This window comes from Pongo pygmaeus, chromosome 18, assembly GCF_028885625.2.
Source record: "Pongo pygmaeus isolate AG05252 chromosome 18, NHGRI_mPonPyg2-v2.0_pri, whole genome shotgun sequence".
Classification (NCBI taxonomy): Eukaryota; Metazoa; Chordata; class Mammalia; order Primates; family Hominidae; genus Pongo; species Pongo pygmaeus.
The window spans coordinates 33,903,082-33,918,690 of NC_072391.2; positions in this window are offsets into that span (position 1 = coordinate 33,903,082).

The window sequence follows — 15,609 nt, forward strand, 5'->3', positions numbered from 1 at the left end:
TTATAATTACTCCAAAGAAAATGAAATACTTAAATATAAATGTATCAAAATATGTAGAGGATATGTATGCTGAAATTTACAAAATTCTGAAGAAAGAATTAAGAATATCTCAATAAATCGGGAGACATACTGTGTTCATGGATTGGCAAACTCCACATAGTAAAGATGTCAGTTACCCTCAAAATGACCTGCAGGTTTAATACTATTCCTATCAATACCCCTGCAAGGTAATTTTTGAAGACAGAAACGATGTTACTCTAAATTTTATATATAAAGGCATAGGACGTATAAGAGCTAAAATAATTTGAAAAATATGAATAAACTGGAAGGAATCACAAATGATTACATATACCTACAGCTTACTGTAACAAGACTGTGTTACTGGTGGAAGAATACACATACAGATCAAGGGAACAGAATAGAGAATCCAGAAATAGCCCCAAACAAATATGCCCACATTATTTTTCACAAAGGTGTGAAGGCTGGGTGCGGTGGCTCACGCCTGTAATCCCAGCACTTTGGGATGCTGAAGTGGGAGGATTGCTTGAGTCCAGGAGTTCAAGACCAGCCTGGCCAACGTGGTGAAACCCTGTCTCTACCAAAAAAATACAAAAATTAGCCAGGTGTGGTGGCACGCACTTGTAGTCCCAGCTACTTAGCTGAGACACAAGAATCACTTGAACCCAGGAGGTGGAGGTTGCAGTGAGCTGTGATTGCACCACTGAACTCCAGCCTGGGCAACAGAACAAGGATCTGTCTCAAAAAAAAAAAAAAGTGTGAAGACAATTTATTGGAGGAAGGCAAGCCTTTTCAACAAACAATGCTGGACAAATTGGATATCCACAGGCCAAAAAAATAAATCTCTACCTAATTATCATGCTTTACACAAAAAATAAAATGATTCACAGACTTAGTGTAAAATGTAAAACTATAATACTTTCAGAACGAAACAGGGGAAAATCTTTAGAACCTAAAAGGGGGCAAAGAGTTCCCAGATTTGACACCAAAGCATACTCTATAGAATGGAAAATTGATAAATTAGACCTCATCAACATTAAAAACCTTTGCTCTGCAAAAGAGTCTGTGAAGAGTATAAACCAAAAATAAAATTCTGAGGCCCCCCAACCATCTGAATAGAGCCCTCCTCTCTGCCAAGGGCATGTCAAAGTTAACCTGAAAAAGTCTTTCAGACCATGATTGGAAGGGAGAGCAGACATGCCTCATTATACCTGCCTTCCTTTTGGAGTTATTAATAGAACAGACTCTTTAAGTCTGATTGAAACATTTACAATCAGGTCAGGTGTGGTGGCTCTTGCCTGTAATCCCAGCACTTTGGAAGGCCAAGCAGGTGGATCACTTGAGGCCAGGAGTTTGAGACCAGTCTGGCCAACATAGCCAAACCCCATCTCTACAAAAAATACAAAAATTAGCCAGGTGGGGAGGTGCACACCTATAGTCCCAGTTACTTGGAAGGTTGAGGTGGGAGGATCACTTGAGCCCAAGAGACAAAGGTTGTAGTGAGCTGTGATCATGCCACTGCACTCCAGACTGGGTGACAGACTGAGACCCTGCCTCAAAAAAAAAATAAAATAAATAAAAATAAAAAAAAAGAAAAGAAAGAAAGCAAAGAAAAAGTAAAAAAAAGAAAAGAAACATTTACAATCTGTTATCTCTGAATCCTGCTACACAGAGGCTTTGACTGCAGAATGAAACCTTGGTACCCACAAAACCTTATCTTAACCCAGACATTCCTTTCTATTGATTCTCAGTCTTTAGACAATAACTTAACTCTTTCAATCAATTGCCAGTCAGAAAATCTTTGAATCCACCTACGACTTGAAAGTTTCTGCTTCCAGTTGTCCCGCCTTTCTGGACCAAACCAATGTACATCTTACATATATAGGTTGATGCCTTGTATCTACCTAAAATGTTTAAAACCAAGTTGTGGCCCAGCCACCTTGAGCATATGTTCTCAGGATCTCCTGAGGGCTGTGTCACAGGCCATTAGTCACTCCCATTTGGCTCAGAATAAGTCTCTTCAAATATTTTACAGAGTTTGACTCTTCATTGACAAGAGAGTGAAAAAACAAGCTACAGACCAGGAGGAAATATTTGCAAACAACATATCCAACAAGGACCTGTATTTAGAATACATAAAGAACTCTTAAAAGTCAACAGCAGAAAAACCCCAAATAAACCAATTAGTAAGTGGACAAAAAACATGAACAGGCATTTCAGTGAAGAGAATATACAGATGGACATACAAATAAGCCCATAAAAAGCTGTGCAACAGCATTAGCTATAAAGAAAATGCAAATTAAAACCACAAGATGTCACTACACACCTATCAGACTAGCTAAAATAAAAAATAATGATAACACTAAATGCTGGTGAGGATGGGAAGAAACTGAATCCCTTGTGCATTGCCAATGGGAATGTAAAATGGTACAACCACTCTAGAAAATAGTTTGGCAATTTCTTATAAGGCTAAATATGCATTTGATGCAACTCAGTAACTGTACTCCTGAGCATTTATCTCAGAGAAATGAAAACTTATGTTCACACAAAAATTTGTATAAGAGTATTCATAGCAGCATTAATAGCATAATAGCCTGTAACTGGAAATAATCCAGATGTCCTTCAATGGGTAAAACAAACCATGCTACATCCATACAATGGAATATTACTTGGCAATGAAAAGGGATGAATGGCTGATACACACAGCAACTTGGATGGATCTTGAGAGAATTATGGTGAGTGAAAAAGCCAGTCTCAAAAAGGTTATATACTGCATGATTCCATTTCTTTAATATTCTTGAAATGACAAAATTATGGAAATAGAAAACTAATTGTTGTTGCTAGGGGTTGAATGGGGCAAGGTAACTGTAACTATACAAAAGTAGCAGGAGGAACCTTTGTGATGGAACTGTTCTGTATCTTGACTTCGTTGATAGTCACACAAATCTAAATATATGATAAAATTGTACAGAACTAAATACACACACACACACACAGACACACACATAAATCTAGTGAAATCTGAATAGGATGAACGGATTGTATCAATGTCAATTTCCTGTCTTTGATACTGTACTTAGTTGTCCAAAATGTCACCATTGGGGTAAAATGGGTGAAAGGCATACATAGATCTCTGTATTATTTCTTGCAACTGCATGCAAACTACAATAATCTCAAAATAAAAAGTCTTTTTTTAAAAGGCCACAAGCTGAAATTTATAATACACAAACATACAAAACAATCGGGAACAAAATACAAAAAATACCTATGACAATGACAACACAATAGAAAAAAAGGGCAAATGGGTATGACCTCAGGATTCACAGAAGAGGAAACTCCAGCTAATAAACCTATGAAGAGATGTCTAACCTCATTGGAAATCAGGAAAACACAATAATAAAATAACAATGAAATACTATTTTACATCCATCAGACTGGCAAACTTTTAACAGTCTGGAAAGATCGGGGTTGGTTGGTGAAAATATAAGGAAATGGTGATTATTACCACCTGCTGGGACAGCCATAAATTTATAGTCACAGTTGGATAGCAATTTCTCAATGTTCACTGAAATAGAGTATGTGCATACTGTCTGCTTAGCACTTCCAATTCTAGATAAAAACCCTGCAGAAACTCTTGACCCAAAAAGGCGTTTATGCCTGGATGGCCAAGATAGCAATGTCTGGTAATAGTGAAAAATGGAAAACAACCTATTATCAGTGGGAGATTGGTTGAAGAATTTGTGGTATATTCACCTATTAGAAATACTTTGAGCTGTTAAAAAATTAAAAGAATTGGTCTACGTGTTTCAACATGCATAATTCCTGAAAACATAATGTTTAGTGGCAAAATAAGCTATCAAAGGCAATGTATAACAGGATATCACAGACTGTTTATTAATATGCACATAATACAGTAAAAGCAAATGTGGAAAAGATAAATACATAGTAATTCCATAACAAGGGTCACTTCTGGAAAGAAAAAGGACTGAGTAGGAGTCTCCAGCTGAATCTTTAAGGTTTTGTTTTATTTTTCTAAAAAGGACTAATACAAAGATCTTAGGGCTGGGTGCAGTGGGTCTCAGCTGTAATATCAGCACTTTGGGAGGCCGAGGCAGGTGGATCACCTGAGGTCAGGAGTTTGAGACCAGCCTGGCCAACGTGGTGAAACCCTGTCTCTACTAAAAATACAAAAATTAGCCCGGCATGGTGGCGGGCGCCTGTAATCCCAGCTACTCGGGAGGCTGAGGCATGAGAATTGCTTGAACCCAGGAGGCAGAGTTTGCCGTAAGCCGAGCTCATACCACTGCACTCCAGCCTGGGTGACATATTGAGACCAACCCTGGCTCAAAAAAAAAAAAAAAAAAAAGAGATCTTAGCATTGACCAAATTTGGATGGTGGATACAAGGTGTTAGTGTTTGGGGTTGGTTTTGTTGTTTAGCTTTTAGCTTTTTATTTGGAGAGAATTGCTGATTTATATCCGTTTGTATGAAATAATTCAGAGAGGTCCTAAAAAACCTTCACCCAATGTTCCCCAGTGATGACATTTTGCATAACTGACCTTATTCAGATTTCACCAGTTTTACATGCAATTCATTGGGGGGTGTGTGTGTGTGTGTGTGTGTGTGTGTGTGGTTCTGTGCAATTTTATCACATGTACAGATTCAGGTAACCAACCACCCCAGTCAAGACACGTAACTGTTCCATCACACAGATCTCTCATTTGCTCAAGGGTGTTACATCTTCATCTGTGCTGACTTTGTCAGAGGCATTTGAACCAGAGTGACTCCATCTTGAATAAGGGTAAAATAAGGCTGAGACCTACTAGGCTGCATCCCCAGGAAGTTAGGCATTCTTAGTCCCAGGATGAGACAGGAGGTCACAAGATACAGGTCACAAAGACCCCACTGATAAAACAGGGTGCAATAAAGAAGCTGGCGAAAACCTTCCCAATCCAAGATGGTGCCAAAAGTGACCAGTGGTCATCCTCACTGCTCATTATACGCTAATTATAATGCATTAGCATGCTAAAAGACACTCCCACCAGCACTATGACAGTTTACAAGTGCCATGGCAACTTCTGGAAGTTACCCAATATAGTCTAAAAGGAAGAGGAATCCTCAGTTTCAGGAATTCCCTGTGCCATTTCTGGAAAATTCGTGAATAATCCACCCCTTGTTTACCATACAATCAAGATATAACTACAAGAATTATCAACCAGCAGCCCTCAGGACTGCTCCGCCTACAGAGAAGTCATTTTTTCTGTTTCTTCTTTTTTAAAAAATTAGAGACAGGGTCTCTCTAGGTTGGCCCGCGTAGTCTTGAACTCCTGGCCTCAACCAATCCTCCCGCCTTGGCCTCCCAAAGTGCTGGGAGGTATGAGCCATCATGCCTGGCATTCTTTGGAATCCTTTTTTTTTTTTTTTGAGATGAAATCTCACTCTGTCGCCCAGACTGAAGTGCAGTGGCCCAATCTCAGCTCACTGCAACCTCAGCCTCCCAGGTTCAAGTGATTCTCCTGCCTCAGTCTCCTGAGTAGCTGAGATTACAGTTGCCCACCACCACACCTGGCTAATTTTTGTATTTTTAGTAGAGATGGGGTTTTGCCATGTTGGCCAGGCTGGTCTTAAACTCCTGACCTCAGGTGATCTGCCCGCCTCGGCCTCCCAAACTGCTGAGATTACAGGTGTGAGCCACCGTGCCCGGCCTTGATTCTTTACTTCTTTAATAAACTACTTTCACTTTACTCTATGGAGTCGCCCCAAATTTCTTCTTGTACAAGATCCAAGAGTCCTCTCTTGTGATCTGGATCAGGACCCCTTTCTGGTAGTAGTTTTATGCTTCAAGTTTTTTTTTTTAAAAAGCACACACAAAAAGAACCCCAATTTTGCTTGATGATGCTGAGGCATCCCAACATTGGAAAGTCCCAGTTTCCAATGGATGGCACGGCCTCATAGCTAAGGCAGTTGTGTCAACAGCAGCAGGAGCTGGGGTAGGGATGGGGGTCAGGATTGGGGAGGGTTCCTTGAATATGTTCTCCCAAAGTGACATCTTTTAGGGAGCATGTAAGGTGAGAAGTTACTATGATTCATTGTTAAGGCTACACTGAAAATATATTAGAGGAAGCCATGTGAAAGCTAAAGTCTCAGAGTGTGAGTAAGACCTCATTGGTCAAAGGACGAGGCAAGGGAAGGTGGTTAAAGTGAGGGAGCATCTTTCTGTGTGTCTCCACAAACCCCAACTCACACAGGCTCCTGCCCAGCTTCTCATTCTCTCTCCACACTGAAACTGGCCACACTTCTGTGGTAACAGTGGTTCAAAGGATGCCTTCAAGGGTACTTCAGGCCAGGTGATGTAGCTTACACCTGCAATCCCAGGGCTTTGGGAGGCCAGAGCAGGAGGATTGCTTGGGACCAGGAGTTCAAGACCAACCTGAGTAACATAGTGAGATCCCCGCCTCTACAAAAAAAAAAAAAATATATATATATATATATATTTAATTGATTTAGTCGGCATACTGATGCACACCTGTGGCCCCAGCTACTCAGGAGGCTGAGGTGAGAGGATCCCTTAAGATGAGGAGCTGAAGGCTGCAGGGAGCCATGGTCGCACCACTGCACTCCAGCCTGGGCAACAGAGCAAGACCTTGTCTCCAGAAGAAAAAAAAAAAAAGAAATTTATCCCAGTGTTCTCTCCCTGACAGATCATTTATGCTGCATTTTACATAAACTGAAACAAACTGGCCACCTGTAATGCTTTCCAGTTTTTGAAACTCTCCGTGGTTTACAGGCAAAGTCAGATTCATTTGGGGGAGGACTCTGCATTGTTGAAGGATCTAGTGCTGGTTGCGTTGGACTTCCTTGACAACAGAAGGACTGAGTAAGTCCAGCACACGTCTCCAGTGACTAATCTTTCAAATCAATAACCTGAGTCACTGTACCTGAGATTTACTTGTACAGCATGCCTCCTTAAAAGCATGATATATTTATTCATTTTCCAATTGCTTCTCCTCTCTCCATATCCCAGTAAACTAAATGTCTGTGTTCAAGCCCCAGGAGCCTTCTCTCAGACTCTCGAATGCTCTGTTGGGGCCGATTTCTGTTTGCATTCAGGCTGTTCCCTCCTCCAGGTCACTCCCCTCTCCGGCCTCCTCTCCCAGGTGCAGCTCCCTGTTCTGCAGATGTCGGGCTTTCTCCAATCACCTTCTCCCATTGCAGCCCAGGTTAACTCAGGTCCCCTAGTCCTGTGAGCTCATGGGATCTTGGACTTAAGGCTGCCAGGTTTACAAATAAAAATGCAGGCCAGGTGTCATGGCTCACACCTGTAATCCCAGCACTTTGAGAGGCCAAGGGGGGCAGATCACGAGATCAGGAGTTTGAGAACAGCCTGGCCAACATAGTGAAACCCTCGCTCTACTAAAAATACAAAAAAAATGAGCCGGGCGTGATGGTGTGTGCCTGTAATCCCAGATACTCGGGAGGCTGAGGCAGGAGAATCTAGTGAATCCGGGAAGCGGAGGTTGCAGTGAGCCAAGATGGTGCCATTGCACTCCAGCCGGGGCGACAGTGTGACACTGCATCTCAAAAAAAAAAAAAAGAAAAAAAAATGCAGGACACCCAGTTAACTTTGAATTTCACATAAAAAAAATTTTTTTTTGTAGGATAAGTATGTCCCAAATATTGCATGGGACATGCTTATGCTAAAAAATTGTATATGTTGTTTATCTGACATTCAAAGTTAACTGGGCACCTGTTTGGGGGAGTTTTTGTTTGTTGTTGCTGTTGTTGTTGTTGTTTTTGGTGAGACAGGGTCTTCCTCTCTTATCCAGGCTGGAGTGCAGTGGCCCAATCACAGCTCACTATAGCCTCAATCTCCTGGGCTCAGGTGATCCTCCTGCCTCAACCTCCCAAGTAGCTGGGACTACAGGTGCACACAACCACACCTGGCTAATTTTTTTTTTTTTTTTAAATAGAGATGGGGTTTGCCGTGTTGCCCAGGCTGGTCTCAAACTCCTGGGCTCAAGAAATCCACCTGCCTTGTCCTCCCAAAGTGCTGGGATTACAGGCATGAGCCACCATATCTGGCCACATCTAGTATTTTTACTGGCAGCCCTAACTGGATTTTTTCTGTCTGAGCACTTGCCACAGGTTAAAATTATATTTTTATTTTTGTGATTAATTCTTTGAGGACAATGGCTAGCTTGGTTTTGCCCATTTTATTCCTGGCTCTTAGCACTGTACTTTGGGCAGAGATGACATAGAATGAATTCTGAGAGGTCAGTGGAGGGCATGTGAGAAGGAAGCAGGGAAGAAAGAAGAAATGAAAGAAGGTTAGATAAGATGGGAACCAACGCAGGGTATGTTTTATTGATAACGAATTGCTTTTTGGTCCCAGGAAGCACCACACTGCTTCGTACTTACGTGACTTTGCCTGTTCCTTTCACCTGGTGAACTGAGCCCAGGGGTCACGCCTGCCAGAGAGTGATTTTGCTCCTCCCAGAGCAAAATGTCTAAATGTCCCCTTGAATTGTGCTTCTCCCTGTTCCCGGGCTGGGTCAGAAGGCTCAAAGCCCCTGATGCACCTAGCTTTTTTTTTTTGAGACAGAGTCTTGCTGTATCGCCCAGGCTGGAGTGCCCTGGCGCAATCTTGGCTCACTGCAACCTCCGCCTCCCAGGTTCAAGCGATCCTCCTGCCTTAGCCTCCTGAGTAGCTGGGACTACCAGTGTGTGCCACCACTCCTGGTTAATTTTTTGTATTTTTAGTAGAGAAGGGGCTTCACCATGTTGGCCAGGCTGTTGTCAAATTCCTGACCTCAGGTGCCCTCCTTGGCCTTCCAAAGTGCTGGGATTACAGGCGTGAGCCACTGCGCCCAGCCTGCACCCAGCTTTTTTCCTCTGATAAAGCACTTAGCATATTACATAATGATCTGTTACTGTGTCTGTCTCCTTTCCAGCCCACAAATTCCTTGAGGGGAGGCACAATGTCTCATCCATTTTGGAAACCCTGTAACTAGGCAGAACTAATTAACGTTCAGCCAATATGTGTGGATGTGTTGAGCTGTGAAGTTGACTGCCTAGTGTCAATGTAGCCTGCAAGTAACAACCTCTGCTTTTGCCCTTGGCCACCTTCAGGCTGGTCTTGGCACATCATCACGTCAAACAGAAGTGAATTAAAAAAATTAAAAAACGAAATCAACAGATCCTGTTCCAGTAATGAGTAATGTCTTACTTTTTATTAAACGGTTTGTTGGGAGATGAAAGAGAGAGAGATGAACAGATGCACACTTCAAGAGGACATTTAGACATTTTGCTCATTCCAGAGCTCACAGCTCTGTGTCTCATCACAGAGACACAGCTCTCTGCAGTCTTGACCTTCTGGGCTCAAACAATCCTCCTGCATCACCCCCCAAGTAGCTGGAACTACAGGTGTGCACCACCATACTCAGCTAATTTTTTCGTATTGTTTATAGAGATGGGGTTTCACCATGTTGCCCAGGCTTGTCTCAAACTCCAGAGCTCAAGTGATCCACCCACCTCAGCCTCTCAAAGTGCTGGGGTTACAGGTGTGAGCCTCCATACTTGGCTACAATTTTGTATTACTGAATCCAATCACTTATTTTATAGATCAATTGTTTCATTCCACAAAGATTCAGCAAACATCCATATGTGTCAGAGCAAAATGTCTAAATGTCCTCTTGAAGTGTGCATCTGTTCCATATATATCCACCCTGATACTCTCTCCCATGAATCGTCTCTGTATTTTAGCTCTGACCCTTCTCTAGCCAAGATAGTTCCAGAGTCCCTACCTACGTACCCAACTCCCACACCTTTAGTTTGGAAACTGTCTTTCTTAGGTAGGGTCATTTAGTCCTCATAGTACTTCTCTAATTTGAATTTCACCCATCCTCCCACTCAGAGAATCTTCAACCTACTCCAATAATTCTTGAGTTAACTTCCATAGAAGTTGAGTTGGAGAAGGGTACGGGAATTTTAAATTAATAATTAAGGCTTCCTGTCACATCAGAAGATGGTTCTTTCCATCCAACAGTAGAATTGGCACTAGAGTAGAAAACCATGCTAAATCAATGAGGAGAATGTGAGATTTCTGAGATCAAGACCAGGATGACTGAGAAATGAGGGGTGGCAAGAAGAAGACCAATTAAAGGAAAAGAGAATTGAGAAGAGAAGAAACTGACTCTGGGCTGACAAAATTCCGAAGACCAGAAGCTCAGGTGTTTAAAACGGGCTCTTAAACACCTTCCCTCCACCTAAAATGACAGTGCCTCTTCCCTCAGGATGTTTCCTGTTAGTGATACTGTGATTTCTTTTCCCCATCAAGATCACCACTATGGTGCACTTGAGTATGATAACACCTTAGAATGGAGTGGACAGGAGGCCACAAGGTAAAGAATCTGGAGAGGTTCCAAGGGATGGTTTTGAAAACACACTGTAATTTACACACTGTAAGTTACAATATCCACACTGTAAAGGTTCTATAATTCCTTCTACAATTCCCTTCTACTTTTGTTATTGGACACATATATAATTGTTGTATTGATGTTTTTATCACTATAAAATGTCCCTCTTTGTCTCTAGTAACATTTTTTGTCTAAATTCTCTTCTGTCTGATATTAGTATAGCCACTCTTGCGCTCTTATGCTTGCAGGCTATACATTTTTCCATCCTTTTCTTTTCAACCTATTTGTGTCTTTGAATCTGAAGTGTGTCTCTTATAGACAACATATAGTTGGATCCTGGTGTTTTCTTTTTTTAATCCAGTCTGACAATCTTTGCCTGTTGATTGGAGTATTTAACCCATTTGCATCTATGTAATTATTGATGTGGTTGGATTTACACCTGAGATTTTGCTATTTGTTTTTTATATCCCTCATGTCTTTTTTGTTACTCTGTTCCTTTTTAATGGCTTTCTTTTTTTATGTTATTTTCCAGTGTGCCATTTTAATTCCTTTGTGTGTGTGTGTGTGTTTTGTTTGTTTGTTTGTTTTTTGAGACAGAATCTCTCACTGTTACCTGGGCTGGAGTGCAGTGGCGCGATCTCGGCTCACTGCAACCTCCACCTCCCAGGTTCAAGCGATTCTCCTTGCCTCAGCCTCCCGAGTAGCTGGGATTATAGGCACCCACCACCACGCCAGGCTAATTTTTTTGTATTTTTAGTAGAGATGGGGTTTCACTATGCTGGCCAGGCTGGTCTCGAACTCTTGACCTTGTGATCCACCCGCCTCAGCCTCCCAAAGTGCTGGGATTACAGGTGTGAGACACCGTGCCTGGCCTTGTTTGTGTTTTTTTTAACTGTATTATTTTGAGATGTTTCCTTAGTAGCTGTTCTGAGGTTTCCTTCAACTTTTAATTCTCATAAACTTCTACTTTTTTTTTTTTTTTTTTTTTGGACACAGGGTCTCACTTTGTTGCCCAGGCTGGAGTGCAGTGGTGCCAACACAGCTCACTGCAGTCTTGACATTTTGGGTTCAAACAATCCTCCTGCATCAGCCCCCCCAAGTAGCTGGAACTACGGGTGTGCACCACCATACTCAGCTAATTTTTTCGTATTGTTTATAGAGATGGGGTTTCACCATGTTGCCCAGGCTGGTCTCAAACTCCTGAGCTCAGGTGATCCACCCACCTCAGCCTCCCAAAGTGCTGGGATTACAGGTGTGAACCACCATACTTGGCTACAATTTTGTATTACTGAATCCAATCACTTATTTTATAGATCAATTGTTTTATTCCACAAAGATTCAGCAAACATCTATATGTGTCAGATACTGTGGTAGATGCTGTAAATTCAAAGATGAACAGGACATGGTTTCTGCCCTCAAAAGAATGAAGTGACCCAGATAAGAAAGTCAGCCGTTGTAATACAGTATGTGCTATTTACAGAGGATGTGTGAAGTAATATGCTGCATTCACAAGAGCCAAGAGAAGAGGCATCAGTTCAACCTGTAGGTGTCAGGAAAGTCTTCTGAGAAGGTAAGAAGTCTGATATGGTTAGGTTTTGTGTCGCCACTCAAATCTCATCTTGAATTGTAATCCCCAGGTGTTGAGGGAGAGACCTGGTGGGAAGTGATTGGATCATGGAGGTGGTTTTCCCTATGCTGTTCTCGTGATAGTGAGTGAATTCTCAAGAGATCTGATGGTTAATTAAGGCAGTTTTCCCTGTTCTTGCTCGTTCTTTCTCTTCTACTGCCCTGTGAAGAAGGATATGTTTGCTTTCCCTTCCACCGTGATTGTAAGTTTCCTGAGTCCTCTCCAGCCATGCAGAACTGTGACCTCAGTTAAACCTCTTTCCTTTATAAATTACCCAGTCTTGGGTATTTCTTTATAAGCAGTGTGAGAATGGACTAATACAAAGTCCAAGCTATTTCTTGAAGAATGAGTAGAAGTCAGCTGGTCAGAGAAGGGACCAGGCGTTCCAGAAGGAGGGAACAACCTGAACCAACATCTGGAGGCTTAGCAAACTGTGAGCATTGAAGGCAATGAAAGAAGGTGAGAACAGCTGGATCAAAGGTCCTGGCTGGGCACGTGGAGGGAGAGGAAGCTACAAACACAGACTGCTGCATGGTTAGCTAGGAGTTTTAGCTTCATCCCGAAGGCAATGGTGAGCTCCTGATGGACTTAAGCAGAGGTCCTATTCGCATTGTAGAAAATGACTCTGTCAACTATTTGGAAGATCCATGAGACCAGATACAACTGGAGGCAAGAGTCAGATGTGCAAAAAGGTTAAGAAGCTTGTCAAAGGTCAACCAGTTAGCTGGGAGGTGAACAAGCTCTAGAACCAAAGTATTCTACTCTGCTACTTTTTCCACAGTATCATTTGAATTATGATATTTTCTTTCTTCCTCAAGTTAATTAGTTTTAATTTAGTCTCAAATATGTACCCTGTAAAGTGAATTCAGATTTGTGTATCTTCCACATTCTAAACCTAGTTGAAAGTTTTTAACTCAGCAATTCTACTTTTAATTATTTATATAGAGGAGGCTGGGCACAGTGCCTCATGCCTGTAATCCCAGCATTTTGGGAGGCCAAGGTGGGTGGATAACTTGAGGTCAGGAGTTTGAGACCAGCCTGGCCAACATGGCGAAACCCTGTCTCTACTAAAAATACAAAAATTAGCCAGGCACAGTGGTGCATGCCTGTAATCCCAGGTACTCGGGAGGCTGAGACATGAGAATTGCTTGAACCCAGGAGGTGGAGGTTGTAGTGAGCCGAGATTGCGCCATTGCACTCCAACCTGGGTGAAAGAGTGAGATTCCGTATCAAAAAAAAAGTGAATTTATATAGAGGAAATAATTGGACAATGTGCAAAAATGACAAAAGATATTTATTGCAGCATCCTTTATAAAATTGTTAAATCACCTAGCTGTCCATCAATAAAGAATTAATTAAGAAAAAATAAGGTATAACCAGACACTGAAAAATTATGCAGTGATCAGAAAAGGAAGAGACAGGCCAAATTAAACACAAGATACTTTTTTTGGCCAGATGCAGTGTCTTCCCAGCATTTTGGGAGGCTGAGGCAAGCAGATCACTTGAGGCCAGTAGTTTGAAACCAGTCTGGATAACATGGCAAAACCCACTCTCTACTAAAAAATACAAAAAGTAGCCGGGTGTGGTGGCATGTGCCTGTAGTCCCAGCTACTCCTGTGGCTGAGACATGAGAATCACTTGAACCCAGGAGGCAGAGGTTGCAGTGAGCTATGATTATACCACTGCACTCCAGCCTGGGTGACAGAACAAGACTTTGTCTCAAAAAAAAAAAAAAAAAGTAAAAGATAATGCTGTATTACTGACTTAGAAAGATGGTCATGACATATAGTTTGAAAAAAAGAAGACTATGATTAGTACACATATCATCCAATTTATTTTTTAAAATCCATGTGTTAACATATGTCCAATAAAACACTGAGAAGATACACATCAAACTTGTGACGGAATGACAATTTGAGGGTGGGAAATTTTCTTCCTAAAGTAGAAAGTGCTTTCTACTTTCTATACTTTTGTATTGTTTGGATTTTTATAATGAGCATCTATTACTTTAAAAAGATTTTTTAAAGCGTACTGACAGTATCTATGCGGCCCCTGCAATGAATACCAACAAATTACTTCACTCCCTTAAGTCTCAGCCACCTGAAAAGAAAGGAAAACGTCAACTTGATAAGCCACAAATTGTCATTAACAATAGTCAAACATTAACGACGAACCTTCCAAAGAACACAGTGGCAGGTCAGGCCAAGGTTTCCTGGCTTCAGAGTACAGGTTAAATGCCTTGCTACTGAAGACTGTTTTAAAGCTACACTCCTTGAAAGAAAGCTGATTTTCCTATCTTAATATATAGTTAACATGGCCAGGCACGGTGGCTCATGCCAGTAATCCCAGCACTTTGGGAGGCCGAGGCAGGTGGATCGCCTGAGGTTGGGAGTTTGAGATCAGCCTGACCAACATGGAGAAACCGTGTCTCTACTAAAAAAATACAAAATTAGCCAGGCGTGGTGGCACATGCCTGTAATCCCATCTACTTGGGAGGCTGAGGCAGGAGAATCGCTTGAACCTGGGAGGTGGAGGTTGTGGTGAGCCGAGATTGTGCCATTGCACTCCAGCCTAGGCAACAAGAGTGAAACTTTATCTCAAAATATATATATATATATATATATATATATATATATATATGTTTGTGTGTGTGTATATATATATACACACAAAAACATGTATAGTTAACATTAGCATTGCTTTGTTGATTTGGTAATTATGCATCCAATACACCAGCTTACTCTATACAGATATTTTTCTCCAAGTGGGTCATGTTCTTGTACCATCACTCTTCAGTATCTGGCTTTTAACGCTACAGATAAGGAGAGACCAGTTCTATTGTTTACCACTGAACAGCAAATGCCCTCTCAAACCTTGCACTCTCCATAAAGCAAGGTAGTGGCAAGGTAAAAACAAAACAAAAAACACCTTTTTGCCCAGGACCAATGGTCTCCTGGGATGCAAGACTTTTCAGTGCTGCCGGGCATGGTGGCTCACACCTGTAATCCCAGCACTTTGGGAGGCTTAGGCAGGCGGATCACAAGGTCAGGATATCGAGGCCATCCTGGCTAACACGGTAAAAACCCATCTCTACTAAAAATTAAAAAAAAATTAGCCAGGCTTGGTGGCGGGCGCCTGTAGTCCCAGCTACTTGGGAGGCCGAGGCAGGAGAATGGCGTGAAGCCGGGAGGTGGAGCTTGCAGTGAGCCGAGATCGCTCCACTGCACTCCAGCCTGGGCGACAGAGCGAGACTCCATCTCAAAAATAAATAAATAAATAAAATTTAAAAAAGACTTTTCAGAGCTAAAAATAGGATAGTCCCAGGCAAACCAGTATGGCTGAACACACTAGTAGTGGTCACTGTTGGGTATGACATTTTCTTTTCTTTTTTTTTGAGACAGAGTCTCCATTTGTTTCCCAGGCTGGAGTGCAGTTGCGCCATCTCGACTCACTGCAACCTCCATCTCCCGGGTTCAAGTGATTCTCCTGCCTCAGCCTCCTGAGTAGCTGGGATTATAGGTGCACACCACCACGACCGGCTAATGTCTG